Consider the following 27,424-nt stretch of genomic DNA (forward strand, 5'->3'; position numbering starts at 1 on the left):
AGAAACATGCAGACCTTTCCAACATGTCCTGTTTATGTCACACTGAGGTTTAGGTCCTTAGAATGTGTATTTCTGATGCATTTGGCAGATGTGCAACAAGTTTATTAGCATGGGATCAGAAGACATCTTGTAGGATAGGCATAGATCACCATACAGCAGTCTGTTGGAGACTGATTAAAGGGATAGGGCTTTGAGCTAATATACATAGGGCTTGCTGTTTATTCCCTATATTCTTTTTATGAGGACCTTCTGTGGTCTCTCAAGCTCAAGTGACTGGTCAGTTATATGCCAAAGATTGCACTGTATTTGGTGACTGGTAGGATGAGAGCTTAAATATTTTGTTGTCTAGTGGTTTGCCTTAGGGGATTAGAGGTTGAGACACCTTGTGATAATGTTGTATGTGACCTAGTATGTGATATCTTACCCAGATGCTTTAAAGATTGCTGAGGATACATGCTTTGCACGATATGTGTGGATACCTTCGAGGTTTTTGGAAGATTATTTAATAGTCTCAGCATATGTGTGTCTATGTATCTGACCCATACTGTGTGTAGTGGGTGTGTAAGTGACAATCTTTTTGGTGGTGTTTGTGTTGGTAAATGAAAGCCTTGCTTCCAATGACAGTATGTAACTACATTTCATACATACTGCATCACTTTGCTTTAAAATTAGTTGATTGTCAGTAAGCATGAGACAATTGCTAGATTACTTCAGAATGCCCAAATCCATCAAGCTGGCTGCAGAGACAGTAGGAAAGTGAAGATCCATGGCTATAGATTCTTAGTAAGTGTTTTATTACTTGTGGATGGTAAATGACAGCTTAATGAATGGCTACAAGGCAGTTACTTGTACATGCAGGACTCTGCACCTCAGCACAAAAGCCAGCTGTTCTTTGCACAACGAGGTACTGGGGAGTTTATTGAGGTAGTCTTTTACAGAGAACATTTACTTCAAAGTATTTGCAACTATACAAGGCAGTCTAAGGTATCTTACATATTTAAACTCAACTAAATCTAAAATAAATATAAACTCACTATTTTAACACTAAAACAGTGCAAGCAGTATTAGTCTACTCAATATTAAGCAATGTTATCAAGGGAATCTTAGCCTGTCGAGTAGTATAAGAGGAGATACTTTTCAAAATGATATTTATATTCCTAGCATCAGTAGCCAATAAATAGAGACAGGGTGAGAATTATGTTGTCAATTTATTATAAGGTATAGGCAACAACAGATACACTGGGTTTAATAACACAAATACAACAGTGTGTAAGTAATAGTAACAGTGTAGAGTGTAATCAGGGTAGGTGGGATAGAAAAATATTAGACCCTTAGTTCAGAACTAACTGGTCTGAAACTGCCTTAATACAAACTGAAGTCTTGAACCAGCCTGTCACACACTCACTACATAAGAAGGAAACTAGGGTTTAATACCAACAGTTAGTCCATTTTAATAGCAAAATGAGGTGCAGCTATGTACTGGAATTACTAATACTGGATTAAAGACCTTACCTAAAGCAGATACAGACTGTTAAAAAACTTAAACAGATCAAGAAATGAAAAATCTACCACTGACTCAGGCAGATTGGACTTTAATTTTACAACTCCTCTAAAGGATAACACATTCAGAAGTGCAGACTCCCTTATAGTGCATTGCAGTATCAGAACTGGGAAATTAATACAAGCTCCTGATGAAGGAACAGAACCACAGACTACTGATCTTACAATATCAGAAACGAGTGTGCTACCAGCTGAGCCACTGAGATTAATTAATTATATCTTATCAATGATGGCTGTCACCCTATTATTCTATCACTAGATTGTTTTTTACAGGGTATGCCAACAGTAACTAAAATTAATATTCAAAGTAATGCCTCAGTACTGTCCTATGCAACAGTAATATTATTCCAGTTCCCCCTATTTCCAGTTCTATAGCAAAAGAACAAAAGTATCCTGTTGACTTGATACTTTGATAACCTTCTTGCAATGTGCTAAGTGATCTGTGGTGGGTGATAAGCTTAATCAGTCACTTTTCCCTACCCTTTAGCAATTTTACCACTCCATTTATAAAATGCAATCCTTTCTGAGGATAATTTTGCCAAACTGCACACATCAACTCTTAATTTGCCATTAATGCATCTGCCACTTATGACCCAAATACGTTTGTCTAGGTGTCTATGAAATATTTGAAGCATTGCATCTTCCCTCCACCAAAAACCTCTTCTCCAAATGTAGTTTAACTTTAAAGCATATGCTTTATATCCCAGTTTGGCCTTTACTGCCAACTTATCATACATCCTAATACATGTTATTACAGTTCTGTACAACCTTTCACTGAACCACATCTTTGCCCACCATTGCCATTAACCAGCACCTAAGCAATCACAATTTCTTCCAGTTTCACTGATACTGACTATGCATTTATCATATCATGGGTGGACTTTCTTACAGTAACAGATGGGATAGAGAAATGTGATTGTTCTTTTTAAATAAGAAAGTAATTCAGATGCAACAAACAACAGATATCTCAAAATGGCCTCAGATACAAACGCAATACTGTAATCAGTTCTGCTAGAAAGACCACCCAGTGTCAAAGCACAAAGGCTCACAGATTACAAGCAAAGAAATGGGCATCATCTTGTTAGTCTGAGTAATGTTCCCTGCAAATAATCATATTAAGTTAAAAATACAGTCTGAAGAAAGGTGTTTATTACTGATGTGGCACAACCTTGAGTCGGAGGACCAGTCCTTTCTAATGTGATATAGCTGACATTATTTAGAGCTTGAAATAATGTCTACTGTTTGGTGATGTAATGATACAGTAATGTGTAGCAGAATGGTTATGTAGTGTAGAAGGAAAAACATGAGAAAGAAGTTGGCAAACCTTAAAGTTTATCAGAAGTGTGACATTTTAGCTTTAGTGTAGCAAATTACAAAGCAAGTTATAGGCAACATGCAAATACAGAGAAATGAGCAGAACAAAAGTAAAGGTCCAGACAGTGACAAAAGCTGAACAGTGTTTGCAATAAATATGTCATCTAGTCAGAGTTCATGCAAGGCTAATGATATATTTTAATATAACACAGTGATGCATTACCAGCTGAAAGACTGAGCAGTTTTATTTCACATAGAAGACCAGAGACAGATTCAGTCTGGGGTGTCCGGGGTGTTTGTCATGGACTTAGAGACCTTGTTTTTTTTTTTTTTTAGACATAAAGAGAGAGCTCAGGAAAGAGCAACATAAATGTCGCAGGGTATGCTGCAAAAACAATGTGATGAACTGCAAAGTTAGTCTAACTTGTATATATACCTTTCAAGCTGCAGCTATTGAAAATAGAAAAAAGGCCTGTGAGAAACAGGAACATCCAGCTAAAAATATGGACATCTGATTAAAACAGAGCTTGAATACCAAACAGCACGTGGCTCTCTCTCCACAACCAGTGGGAATGTTGGGTAATACTCAGAACCACGCTTAAAAAAACAGAGTGACAAAAATGATGAAAAAATATAAGTACATTATCAAAGAAACAATGTGCAATCTGCAGACTGCAATGAACTGTATTGCAAAATGCTACCACTCAAGATAATTCTTTTTTGCTTCAGAATAAGGGAGTTATAAGATGTGTGTCCTCTGTTGAAATTATTGTTGCCACAAGTATGTCGATCATGTTTTGTGGTTTTCTGTGCACTAAAAAATGTAAATAAAATCATGTCATGCATGATTCAGAAAATCATGCAAAGTGATAAATCAAGGCAGAAAATAGGGACATACCTCCCAAACCAGGAACATACAAGATCAGGTCTGAAATTAGGAACATTCCTCCAAAATAGGGACATTTTGCTTGTCCATGTTGGAAGAAAGTCTGGCAAACAGTACAGAGAATTATGGTTCTTCCTGTGATATAGGGTTTGATTCCCCCAGTCTTCATTTGTTTAACTCTTTTAATTTCTCCAAATCTTTTGTGTTTCTAATGCCATAATGGAAATGGACCCCACTCCTAAGTCAAAGTATGATTAAAGTTCATGAAATTAGTATTGTTTCAGTCTTTGATGTCAGCCAGAAGTGCTCTTTGTAGCACCTGCTATGTGCCCAGTAATGACTCCTTCTGCAGTTTGTATGGAGTTACATGTATTGTCTCTTATCTAAATATAATTCTTTTTTATAAGACCCATTGTTCCTACTACTATTGAAACTGTCTGGGTATCTTTCTTTCACATTGCTCTAATTTCTGCCTGCAAATCCTGATATTTTATGACTGTGTCTCTCTGTACACAAGACACTGTAGTCACTGGGTGATTTCAATTATCAATGCTACTTTTGTCTTCTTTTCATAGACCACTATGTCTAGTTTTCTAGCATCTAACTTTTCAACTGTTGGTAATGGGTGATCCCATGTGATGTACACTTCATCATTTTCTGTGATAGTTTGTGACTCATGTTTCCAGTGTTTTTCAGCTACTTCAATATTGTAATATTTGCACAATCCTCACTGCAAAAGTCTTGCCACATTATTATGCCTTTCAGTATACAGTCCTTCTGCCATTACTATGTCACAACCAGCAACAAGGTGTGCAACTGTTTCCAGTTATGTTTTACCGAACCTACATTTGTCTGTTTCTCCCACATGTTCAATGGATTTTGTAAACCAATGTGTAAGTAGTCCACTATCTTGGGCCACCAATATTAACCTTTCATCATTTGGTTTGAATTTGCCTCTCCTTAACCATTCCTGTGTTAAATACTGATCAACATGAGATTGTTCCAGGAGTTTTTTATACTTGCAAATATATTTATGCATTTTCCACATTTCCTGTCTTTTCATCTGATCCTTCACCTTATATTATTTCTTTTGTTTTTTTGGCACATTCAGTTACTGCTTGATTTTTATCTACTTCTAGGTTGATTTCCCTTCCTGTCTGATGCCAATATGCTTCTTCTAGACTAAGAAGGGACATCATCTTAGATTTATTCTCCTCATGATTCAAAACTTTCACTATGTTTGGGGCTTATGAGATCAGCAGAAATGTATGCAGTCCCACAATTGCAGACGTATACATGTAATCAATTTCAAGAAGGTCCATACCTCCTTCGGAATGGGAAATATATAATCTTGGTATGCACTGATTCTTTTAAATCATTTGATGATGAAGCATCCTTCTTATTTTCCTGTTTAATCTATCCAACACCTTTATTTTTTTTTTTATTTCTCAAAATATTTTGGGTTTCTAATACCATGACAGAAATGGACACCATTCCTAAGTCAAAGCATGATTAAAGTTCATGAAATTAGTATTGTATCAATCTTTGATTTCTGCCAGAAGTGCTCTTCCTAGTACCTGCAATGTGCCCAGTAATGACTCCTTCTGCAGTTTGTATGGAGTTACATGTATCATAACATATTCAAATGTGATTGTAGAGTCTTTTTTATAAGACCCATTGCTCCTACTATTGGAATTGTCTGGGTATCTTTCTTCCACATTACATTAATTTCTGCCTTCAAATCCTGGTATTTTATGACTTTGTGTCTCTCCGTTCACAAGACACTGTAGTCACTGGGTGTAGCAATTTCAATGATCAATGCTACTTGTGCCTTCTTTTCGTGGACGACTATATCTGGCTATCTTGCATCTATCTTTTGAACTGTTGGTAATGGGTTATCCCATGTAATGTAGACGTCATCATTTTCTGTGATACCCTGTGGCTCATGTTTCAAGTGTTTTTCAACTACTACAGTATTGTAATATTTGCAAAATCCCCAGTGCAACAGTCTTGCCACATTATTATGCCTTTGAATATACAGTCCTTCTGCCATTAGTATGTCACAGCCAGCAACAAGGTGTGCAACTGTTTCAATTCTGTTTTACAAAATCGAGATTTGTCTGTTTCTCCCACATGTTCAATGACTTTGTAAACCAATGTGTATGTAGTCTACTATCTTGGGCCACCAATATTAACTTTCATCCTTTGGTCAGAATTCATCTCTCCTTAGCCATTCCTACATTCGGTCCTGATGAGAGTGTGAGTGTACCCGGTGAGACCCAAAGATGGTGAACTATGCCTGGGCAGAGTGAAGCCAGAGGAAACTCTGGTGGAGGTCCACAGCAGTCCTCACATGCAAATCAGTCGACTGATCTGGGTAAAGGGGTGAAAGATTAATTGAACCATCTAGTAGCTGGTTCCTTCGAAGTTTCCCTCAGGATAGCTGGCACTTGGCGGGCGCAGTTTTATCTGGTAAAAGGAATGATTAGAGGTCTTGGGGCCAAAACAATCTCAACCTATTCTCAAACTCTAAATGGATAAGAAGCCTAACTCACTGGCTTAGAGCCAGGCATGGAACGTATGCACCCAGTGGGCCAATTTTGGTAAGCAGAACTGGTGCTGTGGGATGAACCAAATGCAGAATTAAGGCACCCGATGCTGACTCTCATCAGTCCCCAGAAAAGGTGCTGTTATATTCCATGCCTTCTTATCTGACCGTTCACCTTATATTCTTATATTTATTTATTTATTGACATTTGTTAACCGGGTTTGTCCAACTGGGCTTGTGGCTCATTTTCAGTGGAGACCCGAGGAGAAAAGCTCCAGTAATACATTTTAAAATAAGTACAATTTTAAACAATATTGATATAATAGCAGTTCTTTATTTTGTTTATTGGTACATTCAGTTGCTGCCTCATTTTTATCTACTTCTGGTTGGATTTCTATTCCTGCTTGACGCCGATATGCTTCTGCTAGACTAAGAAGGGAAGTCATCTTAGAGTTTTTCTCCTCATGTATTAAAACGTTCAATATGTTTGGCTCTTGTGCGATCAGCAGATATGTATGCAGTCCCATGATTGCAGATCTATATATGCAATCAATTTCAAGGAGGCCCATACCTTCTTAAGAATGGGAATATATAATTTTGATGTGCACTGCTCTTATAAATCATTTAATGAGCATGAATCATCCTTCATGTTTTCCTGTCTAATTTATCCAACACCTTTTGGGGCCAATCAGTCATTCCAAAACTCTAAGTTAAGACAGGAAGAGCAAATTGGTTTATAGCTTGAAGTTTCTTCCTAGATGTCAGCATTGTTTTCATGATTAATTTAAGTCTTCTAAAATATTCCTTACTGAGTTTTATTCACATTTGTTCATATTTTATTGTTGATCCTTCAGCAATTCCCAAATATTTATACACTCACTCTTCCTCAACTTCTTTTATATAACATTCTTTTCCCAGAATTATGTTTTCTTAGTGCTGTAGATTTCCTGCTTTAGAGTTTGCTTTTGCACATTTATCAAGACCAAAGGCCATTCTTATATCATCTGAAAAGGTTTTGACTACTTGCAGTTGTGCTTTCGGTTCCTCATCTGATGAGCTATACAGGTTTAAATCATCAGCAAAGAGAACATGAAAAGTCTTTACACTTTGTTGCTTTTCTGGAAGTCAAATTATAGCAATGACCTAATCTGTTAAGCAGACAGCTTAATGGGTTAAGGGCAAGCGGTGACAGAGAGTCACCATGGAATATCCCTCTTTGGATTTTTATCCCTGGAATAATAATTTGTCCTTTATCATGGCTTAACTGCAAAGTGGTTTGCCACTGTTTCATGGTCTCTGTGATGTAGTTTATCAGTGTAGGGTGTATCTTACACATTTTTAAGCACTCTTTTATCCATGAATGTGATATACTGTCAAATGCTTTTTTATAGTCCATCCATGCCATACTTAGATTCTTCACCCCTTTTTACAGTTCTCCACTATGGCTTTAACGTCAAATGATCTTTTGTTCCATATGACTTTATTTTATTACCTTTTTGTTTTATTGCCATAATTTAGTTTTTTTTTTTTTTAAATGACTATAAACTTGGTCAGTATCAATTCCAGTGTATAGTTTAAATGTCATCAGAAGGCAAGTTATTGGTCTATAATTTTTAGGGTAGCTTGCAGGTTTACTGTTAAGTAGGAGCATTGTTTTTCCTGTTGTTAGCCAGGCTGGTGTCTGTTCAGGGTGCACATATAAATAGTTCTTACTCATGGCTAAATCTTTGTGCAAAGATGTAAATACTTTTAGCCAGAAATTAGGTACTGCATCTGGGCCTGTGGTTTTCAATTTACAGGCTTTTCTTAACTCTGCTTCAATCTCTCTGACTGTTACTTCATCCCATTTTATATCCTCTACATTTTAACTTCTTATTTTTTCTTTTACTTCTTCTATCCATGTAGCATCTTTGTAATGTTCGACAGGATCTTCAAAAATACTTCTCCAAAATGTATCTATTTCTTCTTTTTGTGGTGGTCTTTCAATTCCTTTTACCTTGTTTCTCAATTCTGTATAAAACTTTTTGGGGGCATCAATAAATTGCTTATTTTTGTACTTTTCCTTTATATTTATCTGTGTATCTTCTAGGTTTTTTTGCCTCTGCTGTTATTTTTAGTTTATTATTTGCGATAGTGCATGATAAATCCTGATTGGTTATAATAATATGCATTGCTTTTAATACATCTATCTTTCTGAGTTTTTTCGTTGATTTGTTTCCTCTTCTATGCTCTTCTAACAGTGATACTTCTTATCTTAATTGCTTTATAGTTTTCTCTGTTCGATACTTCCATGATGGCATTTGATTTCTCCCCATCCTTTCCCTTACTAGCCTGTGTTCTTGTGGTAGAACTTTATCTGTTATTAATTTGACTGCACAGTAATGTATTCTATTTATATCATATATAAATATTTTATATTTTATATTTATATTTTATATTTATATATTTTTATCAAGGATCAGCTCTGAGCCCTTTCTTATTTGCAATGGTGATGGACAGATTGACAGACGAGATCAGACAGGAGTCCCCATGGACTATGATGTTTGCAGATGACATTGTGATCTGTAGTGAGAGTAGGCAACAGGTGGAGGACACCCTGGAGAGATGGAGATATGCTCTAGAGAGAAGAGGAATGAAGGTCAGCAGGACTAAGACAGAATATATGTGTGTGAATAAGAGGAAGGATAGAGGAATGGTGAGGATGCAAGGAGTAGAGGTGGCGAAGGTGGATGAGTTTAAATACTTGGGGTCAGTAGTTCAGAGTAACAGTGAGTGTGGAAGAGAGGTGAAGAAGAGAGTACAGGCAGGATGGAGTGGGTGGAGAAGAGTGTCAGGAGTGATTTGTGACAGACAAGTACCTGTAAGAGTGAAAGGGAAGGTCTACAAGAGGGTAGTGAGACCAGCTATGTTATATGGGTTGGAGACAGTGGCATTGACAAAAAGGCAGGAGTTTGAGCAGGATGTGGCAGAGTTAAAGATGTTAAGATTTGCACTGGGTGTGATGAGGGTGGACAGGATTAGGAATAAGTATATTAGAGGGTCAGCCCAGGTTGGAAGGTTTGGAGACAAAGCCAGAGATGCAAGATTACATTGGTTTGGACATGTGCTGAGGAGGGATGCTGAGTATATTGGGAAAAAGATGCTAAGGATGAAGCTACCAGGTAACAGGAAAAGAGGAAGGCCTAAGATAAGGTTTATTGGATGTGATGAGAGAGGACATGCAGGTGGTTGGTGTAACAGAGCAAGATGCAGAGGACAGGAAGAAATGGAAACAGGTGATCTGCTGTGGCGACCCCTAACGGGAACAGCCGAAAGAAGATGATGATGAGTAATGTATTCTATTTACTTCTGTTATATTGCATGAATCTCTATGGACAGTCCTAATTACTGTGTTCATTTGTTTTATCAAACTTCTAACTTTTTGGGTTTTATTGACCTTCTGCAGTCCATTCCTTTCATTAATCTTAATATGTCTATCCATCTTTATTAAATCAAGTAATTCTTCTCTTAGATCATTTTCTTCTAAATTGAGGGCACATTATTTGTTCACCATTTCCTGTTGGCATTCTATAGAGAGTTCCAGAGCTTCTTCTTGTGCCATGTTCTCTTCAGTTTCACCCTGTGTCATCTGTTGCTCTTTCATATGGGAACTCACTTGCCTATCATGCCACGGCATTGACTGTGTCAGAGTTGCCACTGTTTTCTGTTCTTTCCCTTACTGTATAGCTCAAACTGAACCTTTGTACTGGTTTCTTATGAGAGGCTCCAAAGTATTTTCATATGTTAACTGACTAAATGCTTCCTGCTCCACTGGTTTCACCTTGATTTGGATGTTCATTTCTCTATCCTGTTGTGTTGTTATCTGAGTTAAATTTTCTACATGAAATCCTTCACTTCACAGGAAATCCATAACCTCAGTTTCTATTTCTTTAACTTCTCCATTACTAATCCTCTTTTCTACTTTTCCTCTTTCATAGGTTCATACGTTGTAATAGGCTAGTGGCCCTAGGGCTTGTACAAGCCTAGCCATAACAATTCCCTGGCTATTTCTTCCCACAGCATTTACTTCCCTGGACCCCTGTCTAGCAGGGCGACTGACATGATCTCTGGGGTGAATTTCCTATCTCCCATCTTTGTTTTCTTATTTTTTGTATTGTAAAATTTTTTGTATTTGAATGTCTTTGCCTGTATTTCTCCTCAGATATCTTTGGTGCTGCTCTTTTTGTATTGATTAGTTTTGCTTTCTCCTTTGCATAAATAATGCACCATATTAAATCTCTTTTTCTTTCCCATGTCCATATTTCTTTTTCAGATGTCTCCAGTTCCTCTTGTTTCTTCTTACTCTGGGGACTAGTTGTCCTATCATGCTATGAAAAGACCCATGTCATACTTTCTACACTGAATCTTTCAATTTGCAAATATCCATAACTTCAGCTTTTATTTTTTTAACTTGTACTTGACTAAACTTCTGTTCTGTATTCACTCTTTGTGATCTTATTTTTTTATTGCAAAATTTTCCATATCTGGATGCCTTTGCCTATGTTTCTGTTCTAATATCTTTGGGAATGCCTTTTTTGTGTTGATTAATTTGGCTTTCTCCTTTGCATAAATATTGCACCATATCAAATCTGTCTTTCTTTCCTACATCCATATTTCTTTTTTTATACCCTTCAACCATCTCTAAGTTTTGTCAATCGCTTATTTTTCCAAATGGCACAAGGTTTCTTGGTCTACATAAAGTTTTTCATGGATCTGTTGTATTAATGAACACAAATTGTTATGTGAAGCTTCTGACAGTTTTTCTTGTGGAAGTATTTTCCTTTTCTCAAATTTCTCTCAGTCTTTTTGTATATCATTTGTCTGGAAATTCTGGGCTTCTTGCATAATAGTAACAATACATAATTTCATTTTTACCCTCAGCAATCCACTCTAATGTCTGCATGGCTCTTTTCTGGCCTATCAGTTTTTTATGATTTTTGTGAACTGTTACTTCCATCTACAACAGGGGGGGCACCCTCCCCCTGGGCCTGGCCTAGCCCCATTGTAGGAATATTTCCATGTCATGAAGATTCTACACTGTTATTTTTTCCAGGCCTGGTACAAGTGTGTCTACCAAGATTGGGCACTTTTTTATCATGGGACTTGTGCACCCAGCTGTCTTCTTTATTTTTTAACCTACTTTTGTCCATGAGATATGATATACAAAATACAGTCTATATATCAGTGTCATCTTGGTGAGATTTCGTGACAAATAGACTCCACCTTGTGAAGGTACTCATCAAGACTTGATGATTAATTAATTTCCAATAATACTTCTCTCCTTTTGCTGATTTTATCATCTCTCCATTCGGACCCTATACCTTTATTTATTTTAATTTCTCCAAGTCTTTTGGGTTTCTAATACCATGACAGGAATGGACCCCATTTCTAAGTCAAAGGACAATTAAATTTCATGAAATTAGTATTGTTGCAGTCTTTCATATCAGTCAGAAGTGTTCTTCACAGCACATGCAATGTGCCCAGTAATGACTCCTTCTGCAATTTGTATGAGGTTACATGTATTGGTAACATATCTAAATGGATTGTAGATTATTTTTATAAGACCTGTTACTCCTACTACTATTGGAACTGTCTGGGTAGCTTTCTTCCACATTGCTCTTGTTTCTGCCTGCAAATCCTGATATTTTCTGGCTTTGTGTCTCTCTGTATGCAAGACACTGTAGTCACTGGGTGTGGCAATTTCAATGATCAGTGCTACTTTTGTCTTCTTTTCATGGACCACTATATCTGGTTTTCTGGCATCTATCTTTTGAACTTTTGGTAATGGGTGATCCCATGTGATGTAGACTTCATCATTTTCTATGATGCTTTGTGGTTCATGTTTCTAGTGTTTTCAGCCACTTCAACACCATAATATTTGCACAATCCCCAGTGCAATAGTTTTGTCACATTATTATGCCTTTCAGTATGCAGTCCTTCTGCCATTAGTATGGCACAACCAGCAATGAGGTATGCAACAATTTCCAATTCTGTTTTACAAAACCTAAATTTATCTGATTCTCTTACATGTTCATGTTCATGTTCAGTGGATTTTGTAAACCAACATGTATGTAGCCCACTATCTTGGGCCACCAATATTAACCTTTCATCATTTGGTTTGAATTTGCTTCTCCTTAACCATTCCTGCATTCGTTCCTGATCAACATGAGATTCTTCCAGACGTTTTCTATACTTGCAACTATATTAATGCATTTTCCACATTTCTTGCCTTCTCATCGGATCCTTCACCTTATATTCTTTCTTTTGTTTTGTTGGCACATTCAGTTGCTGCCTGATTTTTATCTACTTCTGATTTGATTTAGATTCCTGTTTGATGCCAATATGCTTCTGTTAGATTAAGCAGAGAAGTTATCTTAGATTTATTCACCTCATGTTTCAAAACTTTCACTACATTTGGATCCTGTGATGTCAGCAGATGTGTGGATGACTGCAGATCTATATATGTAATCAATTTCAAGGAGGCCCATCCCTCCATCAGAATGGGGAATATATAATCTTGGTATGCACTGATTTTTATAAACCATTTGGTGAGCATGAAGCATCCTTCTCGTTTCCTATTTAATCTATCCAACACATTTTGGGCCAATCAAGCACTCCAAAACAGTTAGGACAGGAAGAGCAAATTAGTTTATAGCTTTGATTTTGTTCCTAGATGTCAATGCTGTTTTCAGGATTAACTTAAGACTTCAAAAGTATTCCTTACTAAGTTTTATTCACATTTGTTCATGTTTTTATTGTTGATCCTTCATCAGTTCCCAAATATTTATACACTCCCTCTTGCTCAAGTTCTTTTATACCACATTCTTGTCCCAAACTGGTGTTTTCGTGGTACTGCAGTTTTCTTGCTTTAAAGGTTGCTTTTGCACATTTATCAAGACCAAATGACATTCTTATATCATCTGAAAAAGTTTTGACAACTTTCAGTTGTGCTTTTTGTTCATCTGATGTGCTGTACAGCTTTAAATCATCAACAAAGAGAAGATGAGAAGTCTTTACACTTTGTTGTTTTCTAGGAGCCAAATTATAGCCATGGCCTAAGCTGTTAAATTGACAGCTTAATGTGTTAAGGGCAAGGTATAATAGCAGTGGTGACAAAGAGTCACCCTGGACTATCCCCCTTTGAATTTTTATCTCTGGGATAATAATTTGTCATTCATCACGGCTTAATTGCAAAGTGGTCTGCTACTGTTTCATGGTCACTGTAATGTAGTCGATCGACGTAGGGTGTATCTTATACATGTGGAATACTATCAAATGCTTTTTTTAGTCAATCCATGCCATACTTAGATTCTTCCCCTTTTTACAGTTCTTCCCTATTACTTTAACAACAAATAATCCTTTGTTCCATATGACTTTCTTTTATTGCCCTTTTATTCTACTGCCATAATTGAATTTTCTTCTAAATGACTATAAACTCTGTCAGCATCAATTCTCATGTATAGTTTATATATCACTGGAAGGAAAATTATTGGTCTATAATTTTGAGTAAAAGTATTGTTTTTCCTGTTGTTAGCCAGGTTGGTGTCTGTTCAGGGTGCACATACAAATAGTTGTTACTCATGGCTAAATCTTCATGCAAGGATGTTAATACTTTTAACCAAAGGTTAGGTACTGCATCTGGGCCTGAGATTTTCCAGTTAGAGGCTTTTCTTAAGTTTGTTTCAATCTCACTGGCTGTTACTTCATCCCATTTCATATCCTTTACCTTTAAACTTCTTATTCTTTATTTTACTTCTTCTATCCATTTAGCAGCTTTATGTTCCACACAATCTTCATAGATACGTCTCCAAAATGTATCTATTTCTTCTTTTTTTGGCGGTCTTTCAATTCTTTTTACCTTGCTTCCCAATTGTCTACAAAACTTTTTTCGGTCATAAATAAATTGCTAATTTTGTACTTTTTGTTTATAATTATCTGCCTATCTTCTAAGTTTTTTTCTGCCTGTGCTGAGATTTTTAGTTTATTTGTGATAGTGCATGATAGATCCTGGTCTGTTCTAATACTGCACATTGCTTTTATCGTGTCTATCTTTCTTAGAATTTTTGTTGATCTGTTCCCTCTTTTATAGTCTTCTAGCAGTGACACTTCTTGTCTTAACTGCTTTATAGTTTTCACTATTCGATACTTCCATGATGGTATTTGATCTCTACCCTCCCTTTCCCTCACTACCCTTTGTTCTTGTGGTAGAACTTTAGCAGGTATTAATTTAGCTACAGTAATATATCCTGTTTATTTCTGTTATATCACATGGATCTCTATGGACAGTCCAAATTACTGTGTTCATTTGTTTTATCAAACTTCTGACTTTTTGGGTTTTATTGACCTTTTATAGTCTATTTATTTCATTGATCTTAATATGTCTATCTATGTCTATTAAATCAAGCAATTCTTCTCTTAGCTCATTTTCTTCTAAACTGAGGGAGCTTCTCGTTGGCAAGTCCTGTACAATTCCCAAAAGTTCTTAAACTCTGCCTTTGTTAACCCATACATCACAAGATGGGTTGCAAACTGGCTGAGTGACAGAACCCACAGGGTCAGAGTTGCTGGCGCCATGTCAGACTCAAAGCCTGTCACAAGTGGTGTACCACAGGGCTCAGTCCTGGGTCCACTCTTGTTTTGGCATCTACTTTTCAGTACAAGCAAACACAGGAGGGTTATGGCTGACAAAGTTTGCAGATGACTGCAAACTGGGCGCCATAGTAGAAAACACATCTGACACAGATATCCTTCAGAAGGGTCTCACAGAAACAGATAACTGGTGCCAGAGCCATGGCCTAAAGTTAAATGCCAAAAATGCATAGTCATACTCTTCGGGAAAAACAAGGTTACTAGCTACCAAATAGGTGGCAATTCACTGAGCACAGAAGAAGTTATCAGGGACCTGGGGACCCAGGTAGATAGTAGTCTGTCATTCGACACCCATGTAGCTAAAGTAGTTAGGAAGACCTTCTACATTGCCCACCTTATCATGAAGGATTCTCATTTAGATCAAGGGAGGTCATAGTCTCCCTATACTCATCACTCATCAGACCAATGATTGAGTACAATGCCCCATTCGAATGTATCTGATCCGACACTTGCAGCAGCTGGAGAGGCCACAAAGTTCCTCACCAAAAGGATAAAGGGTCTCAAACATCTGTCCTATGCTGCCCGACTGAAAGAACTCCAGCTCTATTCAGTCGCCTACAGCTTGCTCAGAGGTGACCTTTGCCTAACATACAAGGCCATGTCAAACCCAGATTTGATGAATATGCTTCACCTCAAAAATCTAGATCCATCAGAGCCACAAGGGGGAGACTTAAACCTCGACACGGCTATTTATTGGATGTGCTGGAGGGATAGATTCATCACCCAAAGACTCCCTATGCTGTGGAACAAAATCCCGGTATATGTGAGGCAGAGCACCTCGCTGGCCTTGTTCAAGAGAAATCTTGACCAATGGATGGGAGATCGCAGATATACCCCAGGGATTACCTCAGTGTCACTGCTCGACAGAGGCACAGCAAAATAATGGGTATAGTTCCCCATACTAAAGGGGTGGCGTAAGCCACAAAACTATGGGCTAGGCTTGTAAATGCCCTCGGGCAGATAGCCTAGTATGAACCTATGAACCTATGAACCTATGAAAATGTTAATACTTTTAACCAAAGGTTAGGTACTGCATCTGGGCCTGAGGTTTTCCAGTTAGAGGCTTTTCTTAAGTTTGTTTCAATGTCACTGACTGTTATTTCATCCCATTTCATATCCTGTACCTTTAAACTTCTTATTCTTTATTTTACTTCTTCTATCCATTTAGCAGCTTTATGTTCCACACAATCTTCATAGATACGTCTCCAAAATGTATCTATTTCTTCTTTTTTTGGCGGTCTTTCAATTCTTTTTACCTTGCTTCCCAATTGTCTACAAAACTTTTTTGGGTCATAAATAAATTGCTAATTTTGTACTTTTTGTTTATAATTATCTGCTTATCTTCTAAGTTTTTTCTGCCTGTGCTGAGATTTTTAGTTTATTTGTGATAGTGCATGATAGATCCTGGTCTGTTCTGATACCGCACATTGCTTTTATCGTGTCTATCTTTCTTAGTATTTTTGTTGATCTGTTCCCTCTTCTATAGTCTTCTAGCAGTGACACTTCTTGTCTTAACTGCTTTATAGTTTTCTCTATTCGATACCTCCGTGATGGTATTTGATCTCTACCCTCCCTTTCCCTCACTACCTTTTGTTCTTGTGGTAGAACTTTAGCAGGTATTAATTTAGCTACAGTAATATATCCCTGTTTATTTCTGTTATATCGCATGGATCTCTATGGACAGTCCCAATTACTGTGTTCATTTGTTTTATCAAACTTCTGACTTTTTGGGTTTTATTGACCTTCTACTGTCTATTTATTTCATTGATCTTAATATGTCTATTTATGTCTATTAAATCAAGAAATTCTTCTCTTAGCTCATTTTCTTCTAAACTGAGGGCAGATTTTTTTGTTTTCCGTTTCCTGTGAGCATTCTATAGAAAGTTCTATAGCATCTGCCTGAGGCACCTTCTCTTCAATTTTATCCTGTGCCGTCTGTTGCTCTATCATATGGGAACTCACTGGCCTATCACTCCTCAACATTGACTGCATCAGTTTCCACAGTTTCCTGTTCCTTCCTTTGCTGTTCGGTTTCAAGTGAACATTTATACTGGTATCCTGTGGAAGGCGCCAAAATATGTTCATATGGCACCTGATCAATTTCTTCCCCCTTAATTTAAAAGTGCTCTATCCTGTTGTGGTGCTTTCTGAATTAGATTTTCTACACTGAATCCTTCACTTCACAGGTACTCCATAATCTCAGTTTCTCTTTCTTTAACTTTTCCATTACTAATCTCCTTTTCTACTTTTTCTCTTTGTCTTATTTTTTTTTTGTCTTGTAAAGTTTCCATATCCTGATTCCTTTGCCTGCATTTTTCTTTAAATATCTATGGTGCTGCTCTTTTTGTATTGGTTAGTTTTGCTTTCTCCTTTGCATAAATATTACACCATATTAAATGTCTTTTTCTTTCTCATGTCCATATTTATTCTTCAGATGTCTCCTGATATTCCTGTTCCTCCTTACTCTGGGGACTCGTTCCATCATGCTGTGATATAATCTGTGTTAGACCTTCTATACCAAATCATTCACTTTGCAGGCACTCCATAACTTCAACTTCTAGTTTTTTTAACTTCTACTTTATTAATCTTCTTTTCTACATTCCCTCTTTGTGATATTATTTTTTATTGTTAAATTTTGTATATCCAGATGCCTTTGCCTGTATTTCATTTTGAATATATTTGGGGCTGCCTTCTTTATATTGATTAATTTGGCTTTCTCCTTTATATAAATATTGCACCATATCAAATCTCTGTTTCTTTCCTATGTCTATATTTTCCATATTTCTTTTTTATACTTTTCAAAAATTTCTAGGTTTTGTTGTTTATATTTTTTCATTTCCTCAGATGTTTTTTTTTCCAAACAGATCAAAGTTTCCTGATCTATATACTGTTTTTCACAAATCTGTTGTATTAATGGATTCAAATTTTATTTGAAGTTTGTAACAGTTTTTCTTGTAAAGTATTTTTCTTTCCTCTAGTTTTTCTCTTAATTGTTTTGTATATTTTCTGTCTGGAAATTCTGGGCTTTTTCCCTAATAGTAAGAACACATAATTTCTTTCTTATCCTCAACAGTCCACTTTATCATCTTTATTGCTCTTCTTTGGTCTATCAATTTTTGTGATTTTTGTGGACTACTACTTCCTTCTACAACAGGGGGGGCATCCTCCACCTGGGCCTGGCCCCATTGTAGGAATGTTTCCATATTTTGAGGATTCTGCACTGTCATCTTTTCCAGTCCTGGTACCAGTGCGCCTATCAGTATTGGGCACATTTTTATCCTGGGTCCTGTGCACCCAGCTCCCTTTTTTAATTTTAACCTATTTCTGTCCATGATATATGCTATATAAATACAGTCTATATGTCAGTGTCACCTTGGTGAGATTTTGTGAAAAACAGGGTCCACCTCATGAAGGTACTCACCAAGACTTGAGGATGAATTCAATTTCAGCAATAATACTCTCCTTTACTTACTAACTAATCATCTCTCCGTTCGGACCACATTCGGATGCCATTACTGTGTTGTCGTTGGCATATCACTTAATGTCACTTAATCAGATGTTGGTTTGGGGCAATTGGATATGTGGGCTAAGTTCTTTAATAGTCATTTGTTTACTGTGTGACCATTGGCAAGTCACTTAATGTCACTTAATCAGATGTCGGTTTGGGGCAATTGGAAATGTGTGCTAAGTTCTTTAATAGTCTCCTAGACTACATGCCTAGTGACTGCCTATGAACTTAACAGGGGGTAGCTAACTCATCAAATATCCCAGTTAAATATTTAATGTCAAAGGTGCATTTCTTTCTTTCTTAGAAAAGTATTCAAGATCAGTGGATCACATATTGAAGGCATATGTGCTACTGGGGGTGTACTGAAAAGACATTTTTATGAAGCCAGCAATAACTATGTGTAGCATATGTTCAAACAGTAAGAGTTAAGATAGGTAAATGTGACTTTTCTTTTTAAATATGAAAGGAATCCATAAGTCAAAAATAAGGTAATTATGTTAAAAATAAAGACAGCAGGAGTATCCTTTCTGGGTTCTCTAGACTTAACAGCTTATGCAAAAGCTATTAAACAGGTAGACTGATAAGTCAAGCGGTCCATTTCTGAGGCCATATTGTATGTTACTATCATCTGGGTCAGTGATGTATGAATTTACCAAACAGGGAATAAATCCTATAGAATTACTGAGTTCATAGGAAGTTACTAAGCTAGTGGCCCTAGAGCCTTTACAAGCCTAGCCATGTTAATCCCAAGTATTCCCATTTGTTCTTTTTTGGGTAGTTAAGAATGAATTTATGAACAGAGTGTGTCTGTGATCAACACTGGTTGACTCTGAAAATGTCACCCCAAATGGGACTCAAACCCACAATCCCTGACTTAGAGGCCAATGCCTTATCCATTAGGCCACTGTAAAATATGCTAAATGGGTACCTTTCAGTTTTGACAACCACAGTCCTCAGCTCTGTCTCACATAAGTATAAAAGTTAAGCCCATGCTATTAATCATTTATTGTATGTCAAGGTATGAGGATGTGTACTTCACAGGGGGGTATAAACCTGTTTCATGCATTAAGATCAAAGGTTGTTAGTAAGTCATTTCCTGATAGACTTACCTTTCTGTAAAGTATTTATTTCATGTATATAAGCTAGTACAACAGTTGTATAACAGAGCTCTAGTCTGTTTATTTATGCATTTTTTCCATCTGGATTAATCCAACTGAAGCATTTATAAAAAAAGAAAATAGAAAAGACATACAGCAGTCAGTGGAGCATCCATGTGCAGAATACATTCAATAAACAGACAGGGTAATAAAATGCTGATCAACAACAGTGTGTAACACAATAAAACATAACTTCCAACGACAGCAAGAAAGTGATCAGATGAAAGTACTGCTGAACTAATTTATTGATATAATAAGCAACAGCTGAAAAACAGAAAAGAGAGAAAGTGTAAGATAATAGTGACTACAGAGTAGGAAAAACATCATTTATTTAACAAAAACAATTAACCTAACAGATAAAATCAGACCTCTTGCCAAATTCTTCTAAATATGGATTACAGATCTTGTTAGTTTAATTTTTTATTGATTTTTCCATCTGTTCACATGGAATGGACTTTAAATTTCAATTAGACTTTTTCTAGGCAGCTAATAATGATAAAACCCTGTAACATAAATCTGAATCAGGTGGACAAACCAGACAAAGAAATGCAATACTAACACAGCTTGCATTTATAAATTGCAATGTATACAGTTTTAGGGATGCTAAATAAATAACTTTAAAGATTTAAATATGGAAAGGAGTGACAATAAATTCAAGGCTAGTGGAACTGCTATGTAGAAGACATTCAAGACTAGTATCAATAGATTGTATACCAAACAGGATCTGTAACAATCACATCCAATTGCAGATTATGCTTGCAAAATCTAGAAGTTAGATGCTAGATAAGGCAGAGTGCAATTCAACAACTACCAAAAACATATTTTATTCTTGTTAATTATGAGTGATAAACTTCCAATTATTTTATACCTTACAAAAATATAATTTTCATGTTTAAGAAATGTTGGGTATGCATACGTTGGTATGTTTACTTTTGTGCCATATACTCTGTTGCATAAAATGTCAACAAACCAAGAAAGTGAACTGGTATATTTATCTGTCATTTAAGAGCAATCACTTTATAAGTAAGTATTACTCTTTTACAAAGATCCCATGCTATAGCATCAAAAAAGGAAAGATTACAACGATAGTACTAATATAATGTATTACATAAGATAACATAGCACAGGATAACATACTATATAGCATGACATGATATGCCATGAAACAACATGGTACAAAATAGCAAGATATAGCATAACACTGCAAAACACAACATACTGTAACATAATCTAAATTTAATATAGTATAGCAGTATAATGCAGCATAGCATAAAGTTATTTATTGGCATTTACTTACTGGGAAAGGCATTTACTTACTGGGAAGGTCCGACCAGATATTTTTAACCATTTTCAGCACAGGCACAGGGAGAAAATCTCTAAAATAAAAGAACGGAAAATGCATATACACACATTGAAACTGACATATTACAATATACTATAAATATATAGATTGATATAAATATTAATACACATATAACATATAGAATAATATACATATACCATTGTTAAAGCAAGATAAATACTATATCATGTAGCACTGAAATATGGTGACACGTTATAAGTGTGAGTGTTTATTACTCACTCATAAACCAAATGTCAGAGTGGAACATTCAAACAGCGAATAAGAAGAAAGAGAGGGGCGGGTGAGAAAAAGTACTTGTTATAGGTAATAAGTGAATTAGGTATAGGAGGTAGGAGAAATAATGAGTAAAAGCAAGATTAAGTGTAAGAAAAACAAGAGTAAGAGAGAGAAATTAAAACACGGAAAAGAAGAGATAAGATGTATACGAGTATTAGAGGAGCGGGAGCTGAAATTATAGGCAGGAGAACAGCACATGCAAAGCCAGGAGTCAGAGACAAATTCTTTTAGTTGCATCCTAAATAAATGAATGTTATATATTCCCCTGGTTAGTGCAGGGATCTTCTTCAAGACTTTTACTACACAGTGTGAGTACAGACTTTGACTGCATGTTTTATAAGGCTTATAGATGTCAAGTAGATTTTTAATAGAAGATTGAAGGTGATGACTTGAGAGGCAGCAGTGAAGAATTGTTCTTATAGCTGGGCAGGGAGTGGGATTAAATATAAATTTTGCGTGTTAAGAGAAGTTGGGTTTAATTTAGTTGATGGAATAATTTTAGCCAATTTATAGAGTTTTTAGTGCAGAAGAGTGATTCATTGTGTGACTTGTATGAGCTGCAACTCTAGTTACCTTGTTTTAGTACTGTTCCGGTTTAGATGTTACGGTCATCTGAGGGTATTCAAGATGGGGAAACCATATAATAAAGAGGGGAGTAGGTATGTAGTGACAACAGTGATTCTGGTGCATGCAGTGAGGGATTTTGGCTGGATATAGCATTCTTAGTTTTTGTGAGGTTTTTTTTTTTTATTGCTGTTTATATGGAGGTCATATTTGAGGGTGCCATGTATTATAACCCTCAGCAGTTTTGTATGGGGTGCTACTTCAATTGGCATATTGTTTAAGGATGTAATTTTAAAGTTATTTTTCTCTTGGTGTAACTGAAAAAAATAATATGATATAACATAACACAACATGATATGCCATGCCACAATAAGGTACAAGACAGAATGGTGTAACATAACACAGGATTGTATAATATAGCATACCACAATGGCCAATATTCATACTCACATTGTTTATTACACAGTATGCATTTTTGTGGGAAGTGGCCATGTGTAGACATGTGGTAGATTCATAACAGTACTAACTACTGTTACAGAATGTCAATGAAATTTTTTGGAATTAAATACATGCAAATGACCATATAACGAAATGCAAATACAGGTATACAGTCCAGTCAGTGGTTGACTGACACACTCATAGAACTGTAGGACAACATTGTGTACAATGACATGGCTTCCCAACAAGACCACCCCCATGTATGCACCCACCCTGACAATGGATACCACTCCTGGACAGGGCAGTGATAGCGGTATTTGGTAACCTCCACATGGAAGTGAATATGGCAGCAATGTCTGCCACCATAGCCTTCATTTTCCAATTTGCCTTTGAGTATCAACATAAAAGATCTTGATGTGATGATTGACAATTACTTGAATTTTGACACCAACATTACAGTTATTATCAAGGAATGTTAGTGAGCATAAACAGATATATTTTGTGCATTGGCTAGCAGAGAAGATGAGGTCCTGATTCCTCTGTTTAGGTCAGTTGTGAGGTCATACACTGAGTAATTTACTGCTATGTGCACATATACTATCACACAAATATGTAAGATTAGGAGGATACAATGAACTTTAACTAGACAAGTTTCCAAGTGTGCAACAGGGCCTACTGCAGTGGGTCTAGAAATGTCCATATAGACAGGATTCCTTGCCTTTCATTCTATTCCATCTCATTTAGGTTAACTGAGGTGATTTGCTTCTCATTTATTACTGTTCCAAGTGTAAAGTTGTGACTTTGATGCAAGGTATGTTATTACATTCCCATAATCATGAAACTAGAAAAAACAATATTTCGCTGACATTATCAGTGAGCAATACTTTATTGAGGGGGAGCAAATTCTCTACTTCTTGATATTAAACAATCTTGTGACGTGCCAAATTTTAAAAATCTCATTGGATTTCTGATTCAGTGAGAAAATATTTGACCCACTCTTCTTTTTTCTTTTTCTTTGGTCGTATTGGACTTCATCCTATCATTCTTAGGTGTTTACTAGGCTAACAACCACAAGGGCCTTTTTAAGCCTAGCCATGCGTCCCAAATCTCTGATAACTTCTGGTACCCTTGATAAGTGTAAGCAGTGGCTTTGAGGTAAAATATTTACAAGCAGGGACCTGGGAGATGAACAGGGACCTGGGAGATGAACCATTTGCAGGCTGCCTGTATTCATTAAAGACATAGGTGCCAAGCCAGGGATGAATTTCCTGTTCCACATCCAGTTGTTCAAGTTACATTTGATTCAGTTAGGGAGGAACTCTGCTTCATATGGATGGGAACCCTGTTCCGGGAAGGGGTAGTCTGTGGGATACATAACTGTCTCTCCAGCAGGTCAACATCACAGACAAGGTTTAAGTCTTTAGAATGAGTAATTCTGGTGCTGTTTGTTTTGAGGATATGCAGGAAGTCCATCAGAGTGGGGTCTGACAATTACCTGTATACCAGGCATAAATCTCCTATCAACAGCTTGTAGGAGACAGAATACAGGGATAGGGCCTTGAGGCAGTCTGCATTGGACATATTACTTACACCCTGTATTCTTTTGGTGGGGAACATCAGTGGCTGTTCCAATTGTTGGATATGCCTGGTTAGGTAAATACCAAAGGGGCCATTGTACTCAATGACAGGTTTGATGAATGCTGTATACAGTGGAACCATGACTTCCTTGCACCTAGATGCCATACCTTTATGTATAACATGCACAACATAGAATGATGTTCTCACTACTGTAGACACATGATGGTCAAAGGCTAAATTACTGTCTATGTGTGTTCCTAATTCCCTGACTACTGAGTTAACTCTTAGGGGAGTGTTGTCAATATGATAGTTACCAGGGGTGGATGACTTCCTGAAGATACTATTATGCATCTCTTGGCATTTAGTTTTAGTCCATGGCTCTGGCACCAATTATTTGTCTATGTCAGCCCTTCCTGGAGAACATTTGTGCCAGTGGGTGATTCAATGACAGCTCCTAATACACAATCATCCTCAAATTTAGTTAGCCAGAGGCCATTGACATGGACCTTGACTTCAGAGAAGTAAATGCCAAAAAGGAGCAGTCCCAGGACCATTCTCTGAAAGACTTTGCTTGTGGCTGGCCTCTTTTTAGAGGAGGACTCCACAATTCTAACTTTCTGGGTCCTGTCTGTGAGCTATCTGGCTATCTACCAGGTGACATAAAAGAGTTTATACCTAACCTCTTGAGTTTGTCAACAATGTTTAAGTGAGGTATTGTGTCAAATGCCTTGGCCAGGTCAAGCTAGGCAATATGAACTGTTTTTCTCTCATCCATTGCTTTGGTGACCTTCTCAAATAAGTCCATCAGGTTGAGTAAGCACGAACTGCCCTTGATGAAACCAAATTAGGCTGGATCCAGTGTCTGGAGGTTACCTATGTCATTATTGATCATTTCCATAATAATTATTTTCATGACTTTGTAAATAAGACTAGTGAGACTTATGGATCTGTAGTTTCCAGGATCTATAGATGGTCCACCTTTGTGCAGAGTGATGATTGTTGCTGTTCTCTGTTCATGAGGTTTGAAGCTGTCTGGAGGTTAAATTTAAACAGCAATTCCTGACAGCATGGCAGATCATGTTTCATGCGATTTAAAAAGCATCCTGGGATATTGTCTGGCCCCATTGATGCAGTGTTCTGGGCCTTAGAGAAAGCATTAAGGACCTGTTGCCTAGTGATAGCTGGGGAAGTTATGTTTCATGGTATTTCCTGAGGGGAAGGTTGACTGGCCAAGAGGGATAAAGTTGCAGCTGAATTTGTTGGCCAAGAGGTTTACTATATCTTCTGGCTCAGTATAGGTGACTCCATTTACAATTAGCTCTGCACACAATTATGTATTGACTTTGAGGATGCAGACATGTAGCTAAAGAATGTCTTGTGGTTGTCCTTAGCTTGGAGGCCAAATTTATCTCAGATTTGGCTTTTGTTGACTTTTTGTCTTCTGAGTTGTCTGTTCAGTTGATGAGACTGCTTTCATCCTGCTGGGTGCTGCACCTCTTAATGTTTGCCATGCTTTTCATCCTTCTGTTATACAGCCTATTGATGTTGCAAACCACCAGGGTGGCTTGCTTTTTTGGTTTGTTCTGTATTTCTTCCTGGTTGGTACAGCTGCCTCTATGAGCTACTAAGATGCTTGTATAGGGTTTCTGTAAACAGTTTTGCATAGGCAGCAGCATTGCCATGGTTTATGGGGGTGTGAAATGTTGCCAGGTTATCACTGAATAGTAGGAATATAGCCTCAGAGTAGTTTCTAAATATTCCAGGGTTATCTGGGGTTCCAGGTTTTATTTTTACTTCAAAGGAGTCCATTTTGTGGTCTGATCTTACCAGAGAAGACATTAGACTATGGGGTGCAGCACTCTCTCATATTAATGAGTACAAGATCCAGTATGGTCACAACCCTTATTGGTGTACTCACAATCTGGTCCATGGAGTTTGTGTTTACAAAATCCAGGAATCTCTGTGCCTGTATGTTTGGTGTAATATATGATCCGTTTAATAGTGGGGTAATTAAAGTCACCCATGAATATGGTAATGGGCTGGATGGTGAGTGTTTTCAATAAGTTTAAATACATGGCATTGATTTCACGGGTCATAGAGGGGGACCTATAGCTCACAAGGTAGTGGTATTGGATTTTGCCTGTGGTGATTAAAATGTGGAGAAACTCAAGGGCACTGTCCTGTTTGACCAGCCTTGAGGTATATTTATTTTTTATGTAAACCGAGACACTTCCACCTTTAGTTCCTGTCTGTGTAGTAGCTGGTCTAAATGTGTGGAAGACAATATAACCTTGCACTGTTGGTGTGCTCTCCATGGCTTTAAACCACATCTCAGTGACTGCACAGATGTCATAATTCTCTAGGGTGAAGATAGCTTCTAGGAAGTATAGTTTTTTTTAGACACCTAGCACTAAGCAGTAGCACCTTTAGATTTTCTTCATTTTGATTTGCTATGTCAGAAGTACTTTCAGTCTGGGTTGCCCTAAAGAAGGCACTATGGGAAGAGCAATGTTTAGCTAATATTCAAACTTCTAGAGGATAGAGGTATAGACCATCCCTGGCAAAGTAGTGTGGTCTGTTAGCCATCTCCTTCCCTGCTGACAAATATTACACCCCCTTAGAATGACATCAGAAACTAAGCCAATTATTAAAGTCAGTCATCTTTTGTTCATATTGTGGCATCATCCTTGGGAAGGTAAAATGCTGCTCATTGCTAGGCTCATGCTGGCCTAGCACACATATTCCAAGAGCTCCATGATGTCTTTCTTCATAGAGTTTAGGGAGGTACATCTCAGAACATTTACACCCACATGGAGTATGACTGAGTCATACTGGTACTTGTAGTGCATTGACTTTGGTGCATGCATAATGTGGTGGATCTTGGCCCTTGATAAGCAACTAATCATGACTTTCTCATTACTCAGCCTGGTGAGAGGGACATCAGTGTGTCTCACAATGGAGTCTCCAATGACTAGAATGTTGGATTTTGTGGTGGCTTGCCTTATGGGGTGAGAAGTAGAGGCTCCATGAGAGGTGGCTGTATGTGCTGATGAGGTTCTTGTTTTGGAAGAGTGCATTTGAGGCTGCTGAGGGTATTTGTTATCTGTACGTCATCAAGGATGTCTTTGGAGTTTAGGAAAGTTACATTTAAGTGCCTCAGCATGTGTGAGTCTATATGTCTACTTTGAATTGTGTGTGTTGGGTGCAGCATGTGTACTGCTGACAACCTTACTGACATTAGCAGTAATTTTATATGAGAGATACAATGGTTCTTTGCATCTTCTCTCACCAGAAGCAAAACATTAGCACCAATTCCAAGATGTGAAGCAGGCCACAGCCTGTTGGGTGATCCACAGTCTTGTCTCAGATGATGTAAATGTCTGTAGGCTTGTTGTATCCTTTTCCTGGTAGATGCCTTATATAGCAACCAGATCAATCAGGAAGGTCAAGCACAGACACCCACTTTCCAATAAGAAAGAGTCAGGAATCTATGCACTTTGCTCCTTGTATCACCAAAATCAAAATATAAGCACAGATTCCAAAC

The 27,424-nt window shown here is 37.2% G+C and overlaps 1 long non-coding RNA gene across 1 annotated transcript in view; it reads right to left on the reverse strand.

The window, feature by feature from the left end:
• Positions 1–20,979: 20,979 nt before the first annotated feature.
• LOC122813270 overlaps positions 20,980–27,424 on the reverse strand; it is a 544,628-nt gene continuing 538,183 nt past the window's right edge. Inside the window, exon 3 of the long non-coding RNA XR_006366653.1 lies at positions 20,980–21,037. This is a non-coding gene — a long non-coding RNA (uncharacterized LOC122813270). The remainder of the gene's footprint in view (positions 21,038–27,424) is intronic.

Source organism: Protopterus annectens, chromosome 1.part1 (genome assembly GCF_019279795.1).
Source record: "Protopterus annectens isolate FY-2018-M chromosome 1.part1, PAN1.0, whole genome shotgun sequence".
Taxonomy (NCBI): domain Eukaryota; kingdom Metazoa; phylum Chordata; order Ceratodontiformes; family Protopteridae; genus Protopterus; species Protopterus annectens.